Genomic DNA, 6376 nt, shown 5'->3' with positions numbered 1-6376 from the left:
GTTAATATTTTGGCAATGATGACTGTCATTCACTGTGGATCTAATCTTTTGAAAGTCTTTCCATCAAGATTTCTGGAGAAAATAAATTGTGTTAGTTATTACAAAGCTTAATTAGAGCTCAACTAATTGGCAATTCACATCTAAAGCTTGATTACATATGCCATCTACTATTTTTGTCTAATAAGTGCTCTTTAAAAATAAGTTATGAACGTCAAATTCACATAACATAAAAAGAATCATTTTAAAGTGAACAATTTGGTGGCATTTAGCACAATCACAATGTTGTGAAACCACCACCTCTATCTAGTTCCAAAACATTCCCATCACTCCAGAGTAAAACCCCTATCCATTAAACAGTTTCTCCCCATTCCTTCCTCTCCCCAGCCTCTGCCAACCACCATTGTGTTCTCTCTGGATTTAATTCTTCTGGATATTTCATATAAATGGAATCATACAATATGTGACCCTCTGTGTCTGATTTCTTTTACTCAGTGTTACGTATTCAAGGTTCATCCACACTATAGCATGTATCATATTTCATTCCTTTTTGTTTTCAGCTTTACTGAGGTATAATGGACAAATAAAATTGTAATATATTTAAAGGGTACAATGTGATGATTTCATATCCATATACATCGTGAAAGAATTCCCACAATCAAGTTAACATGTCCATCACCTCCATCACGTTATATATTTATCTTTTTTGTGTGTGCTTGTGAGAACACTTAAGATCTACTCTCTTAGCAAATTTCAAAATATACAGTACAGTCTAATCAACTATAGTCACCATGCTATACATTAGACCCACAGAACTTATTCACTTTATAACAAAGTTTGTACTCTTCACCCATCTCTTCTCATTTCCCTCACTGCCCCCCACCCCAACACCTGGCAACCATCATTCTACTCTGCTTCTTTTGAGTTTTTCTTTTTTTTTTTTTTTTTTTGAGTTTTTCTTTTTTTTGAATAAAAATGCTTTATTGTACAAATCCCACACAGATCCCAGGCCCGGGGCCAAGTCCACATCCCCAGCTTGGCTTTGGCTTCGAGCCTGCTCTGTGGTCCCCAGATTCTCCTGTGGAGAGCGCAGGCGTCCTACAGCATGCTGTGTGTGGGGTGGGCCTCTATGGGCCGTGGGCACTCAGGCACTGTGGCCGCCCCAATCTGAAGACAGGTGGGGTGGAGCAAAGTCCCCACCTGCCCAGGTTTAGAAGGCACATTGGGCCACATGGTTCTTCCTGCTGGGGAACGCGTGGTAGATGGTGAGAGGGAATATGACAACAGCACTGAAAAGGGAGCCCACCTGGATGGCCAAGCCTGCCGCCAGCAGTGACAGCTCCCACTTCCCCATCCCCCCCGTGCAGCAGGGAGCTGGCAGCCACCTTCACGTATGAGAACATGCCCAGACACAGAATCTACACCACCACCACAAGGACCACCCCTGCAGAGGTGCCCACCAGGGGTGGGCAGGGGCTCAGGATTGCCAGCACCATCAGGCAGGCCCCAAAGAGCATGCCCAGCAGAGAGAGACTGCCCAGCCCTGCCAGGGACCTGTATAGAACGCCCATGGTCAGGAAGCAGGTGAGGCGGCACTGCCCAGCACCACGGCCAAGTGGTAGGCCAGGTGTCTGTAGGGCGGGCAGAACCAGCTCTGCACAACAAGCAACCCATCCTTGGTCAGAGCGTTGGTGGTGGCCAGCAGGCCCAGCAGACAGGCACCACCGATGGGCTGCAGGGGTCTGGGCTGGGGGTGATGCCTGCCAACTGGCCGGGTAGCTCCTGCCGCGCCAGGCCTCTTCCTCCATTCCTGGGGCTCCCATTCGCAGGCCAGGCCCTGGGCCCCTTGTGGGTACAGCTGGCGGTGACAGCAACAGCAGCAGGAGACCCTAGAAGGCGGCAGCAGGATGGGGGCCCCCTCGCCCTTGCCTGGGGCCGACTGCTGCCACAGAGTCACCACCAGCAGCAGACCCAGGGTGTCCAGCGCCCCAAGCACAGAGAGGTAGGAGGGGAGACTCCAACCCTCGGGGAGGTCTTTTACCACCCCCAGGCAGCCACCCGGATCCTGTGACGGCAGCCCATGAGCCATGCCAAAGAGGGCTGCCAGCAGGTGGGTCAGCACCGGAAGGCCCAGCGGGGGTGCCGCCATTCAGCCCAAGGCTGGGACATCCAGGACAGGGCCCAAGGTCACAGCCAGCTCCTCTGTCTTCACCTAGGGCCAAAGAAGATGCTTCAGGCTCTGCTGGGGACAGAAGACCCCGTCAAGCAACACCACATGGCAAGGCCGTCAGGCAGGGGGTCAGGAAGGCGCCACAGCCCCAGGGGAGGATGATGAAAGAGGGAGGTGGCCTTCGGGTCCGACCTCCCGACACCACCACCACACTCACCCTCACATCACGGAACAAAGACTCCGGGACAGGATCTGCCCTCAAGCGCCACGCAGAGCTCCGCGGCTTCTGTGAGACGCGTGACCCCCGGGCCGAAGTGGGGCCTGGGGGCGTTGCCGCGGCGGGCACCGCCCCTCGCTGCGTCAGGCGGCGGCGCAGAGAGGTCTAGGGCACGCACCCATCCGCCCGCCCGGGTCCACGCTCCCTGTCAGGTCCCTGCGCTCCCTGACCCGGCGGCAGGCCTGCCCGCCGAGCTTCGAGGGCGCCGCCTCTCGCCCAGGGTCGCGGCTCCGTCCCAGAACCAGTGGGGGCGGAAAGCGCAGCCAAGCAGGTGAGAGGACTCCAACTTGCCGTCCTGGACTCAGGGAAGCCCTGGGCCGGCGCGCCCCCGGCATGGTCCAGCGCCCATGTGAGTTTGAGATATATATATATTTTTTTGTTTGTTCTTTTAAAGATTCCACTTTTGAGTGATATCATGGCTTGTCAAAGATTAATTGAGCAGGTATATGTGGGTTTATTTCTGGGGTCTCGTATTCTACTGTTCTGTTCCATCCATCTGTGTATCTGGTTTTATGCTAATTTCACACTGTTTTGATTACTAGAGCTTTTGTTTTTTTTTTTGGCGGTACGGGGGCCTCTCACTGCTGTGGCCTCTCCCGTTGCGGAGCACAGGCTCCGGACGCGCAGGCCCAGCGGCCATGGCCCACGGGCCCACGGGCCCAGCCGCTCCGCGGCATGCAGGATCCTCCCGGACCGGGGCACAAACCCGCGTCCCTTGCATCGGCAGGCGGACTCTCAACCACTGCGCCGCCAGGGAAGCCCGATTGCTAAAGCTTTGAAACATGGTTGAAATCAGGCCCTGTGATGCCTCCAGCATTGTTCTTTTTCAAGATGGTTTTGTCCATTCGGGGTATTTTGTGGTTCCATACCAATTTTAGAATTGTTTTTTCTATTTCTGTGAAAAAAGCTATTGGAATTTTGTAAGGATTGAATTGAATCTGTAGATCACTTTGAGTAGTATGGACATTTTAACAGCATTAATTCTTCCTATCCATGAGCACTAAATATCTTTCCATTTATTTGTGTCTTGTTAAATTTCTTTCATCAGTGTTTTCTGGTTTTCAGTGTACAGATCTTTCGCTTCCTTGGTTAAATTTATTCCCAAGTATTTTATTTTATTTTTGATGCTATTGTAAATAAGATTGTTTTCTGAATTTCCTTCCCATAGTTGTTGTTAATATATAAAAAAATGCGACTGATTTTTGTATATTGATTTTCTATCCTACCACTTCACTGAATTTATTAGTTTCAAACAGTTTTTTTTTTTTTTGGTGGAGACTTTATGGTTTTCCATATATGATATTCCATCTGCAAACAGGAACAATTTCACTTCTTCCTGTTTGCTTTGGATGCCTTTTAATTCTTTTTCTTGCCTAATTGCTCTTTTGGGCTGCTTGGACGATCCAGGCAGCACCTAGATGCTAGCTAACCAGGTGCCAGAACTTCAGACAGCAGCTAGTGACATATTGCAGTCAAATTTCTCCCAGAAAAAACTGGGAGGTGGGCGATTTTGTCTGCTTCCTCTGTGTTGAGCCTGGGGAGATAAGCCATGGGGAGTGCCAGCACACCCATTTAAGAACGCTGTGTGCTATAGATCTTGGGACTATATAGCAAGCTCCATTGGCTCTCAGAGGTAAATGCTTTGTGGGCCCTTGGGTGGCGGCCTTAAAAGTTGGAGTGCTATATGAGTAGTCCAAACGCTTCAATTCTTAGGAAGAAGCTGGAATCACTCCTGATTGTAAGGGGCTGTGCTGGAGGTGGGGTTTATGGTGAAAGTGTGTTTTAGCCTGTCCCACCTGCTTTGATGTGGATACTTTTTCAGTCACCTGAAGTGTAGGGGTTACTCAACGAGTTTATGGATTTCTCTCAGAGGAAACTGCTCTGAGTGTAGCTACTCATTTGGTCCGTGTCAGGAGGGAAATGTCCTATGTCTCCATCTTGGTGATATCATTCCAGAATTATCCCTTCATTCCTTTTTATGACTAAATAATATTTTATTGCATGGTTCTACCAAGTTTTGTTTATTTATTCATTCATTGATGGACATTTGGGCTGATTCCACCTTTTGGCTATTGTGAATAGTGCTGCTCTAATAAGTGTTTTTAAAAATCGTTCTTATCAAAGCTGTGTAGGCACATAGTTTTCAGAGTCAAATAGTTTCACAAGGCCTCTTATGAAAAGTAGCAGTTCCCTGAACAATCTTCCTTTACTGCTGAGTTTCTTTGCTCCCTAAAGGTTGGTGGGAATAGGAACTACTCAGAGCCATGTGTGATGTTTGGAAATTGTTCTGCTCCTTTTTCTTAGTTCTTTCCTTGGCCTTTCACACATGTGCCAACCAGTGCTCTGCCTGCAAGGCCTCCAGGGCTCAGGTGCTCTCTCTCCACGTGGTGCCTCCTCTCCTGTTCTTGGCCCTGCAAATTCTAATCATCTAGGCCTCCCTCAACTCAGTCTCTGTCTCCTCAACTTTGGGCTCTGTTTAGTGTCCCCCAGCCCCCCAGCCCCTTCCTTGCAGCCTGGAAATTGCCTGAGTCTGGTCCACCTGTATGGCTTGTAGATACTGTGAGAGGTGATGAAGGTACATGCTCTTAAGTATTAAAACCTTTCTGTATCATCTGAGATGTCAAATTATCATTTGGGAATAAAACATAGAATTTATGTCCTCCTAAGAGTATATTAAATGTCAATCTTAAGTGGAACAGTTAAGGAAGCACCTGTTAGCATTATAAAACCTTTTAAATTGTCTTACCCTCTCCTTGTGTATGTGCAAGAATTATTATAAGATAAAATAGAAAGGTACATCACAAATGATTTTGCAAGAACTAGATATAGTTAACACTTTAGCCAATGCTTTTCCTAATGAAATCTGTACATTCTAACTAACTATCGAATTAATCCATTGCTAATTGAGTTACCCTGAGACTGTTTTGCTTGAAGGAGAGTTATGAACTGCTAGGGAGACACAATTTTTGCATATCAATTTGTAGCAACTCAGCTGTTATTGACCTTTGACTAGTTCTGGTCCCTGAATTAAACATAAAGATAACTTGTGACTCATCTGGATTTTAAATTTTGGATGCTTCTAGCAGCAAATTTTAAAATAAACATTGCATTTTAATATGCTTATTTTTCTGAAGTGGGTGAATCAAACATTTCAGATTTTAGAACCCATAATTCATTTCTCTATGTTTTTCAAACAGAAAAATGAGCAGAGGAAAAAAACCCGTTTTTATTATTTTAGCTTTCTGTATTATCTGACATTATGTTCAGTGAGATCATTTTGAAAAGGTTAAGTGACTTGGAAATTTACAAGATGTTCTTAGTTTCATGTCCTATTCAGTTCTTCTCCCAGGAGAGAATGTGGATGACACTGCCCATGTTAGCCATCAGTATTTCTAACCTGTGGAACCATTTAAGTAAAGCTGTACTGAAGAAAAGGGGAAAGAGTAATAAAGGTAAATAATATGTATCTAGAGTTATGGCAAACACAGAAAAAAATATGATGTGATTCCTGTATATATGGTGTTTTTAGTAAGATATTGTAAATCAGAGCGACATAAACATTAGAGAACAATACAAAATAATATATAATTAAGAGCTCAAGCATGTGGTGCAAATTGTAAACACTAGAAAGATTCAGAGAAAGGAGACATTGGTGTGGGTTTAGAGGAACTGAGACAGACAGTAGAACGTTCTGGGAGTTTATCATTGAAGAGAAGTTAGAATTCGTTCAGAAACCAGGAAGAAGGAGGGGATGCTCTTTAGTTGGAGCAGCACCCAGGAAAGATGAGGAGGGGACAAAGAGATTCTTGCCCAATGGGAACCTGCTGGATGAAAATCTGATAGGAGAAGATCCATAATATGGGAAGAAAGTTGAAGAAAATACTTTCATGATGATGGAACCATTAACCCCCCCAAATAGCTGTTTGTTTTGG

General features: G+C 46.1%; 1 pseudogene; it reads right to left on the bottom strand.

Annotated features, from left to right (window-relative positions):
* Positions 1–1207: 1207 nt before the first annotated feature.
* LOC116739636 lies at positions 1208–2146 on the bottom strand (annotated as a pseudogene).
* Positions 2147–6376: the final 4230 nt, after the last annotated feature.

Source organism: Phocoena sinus, chromosome 1 (genome assembly GCF_008692025.1).
Source record: "Phocoena sinus isolate mPhoSin1 chromosome 1, mPhoSin1.pri, whole genome shotgun sequence".
NCBI classification, from domain to species: Eukaryota; Metazoa; Chordata; class Mammalia; order Artiodactyla; family Phocoenidae; genus Phocoena; species Phocoena sinus.
The sequence above is the reverse complement of the archived record's forward strand: the minus strand, read 5'-3'. Positions and strand labels throughout refer to the sequence as shown.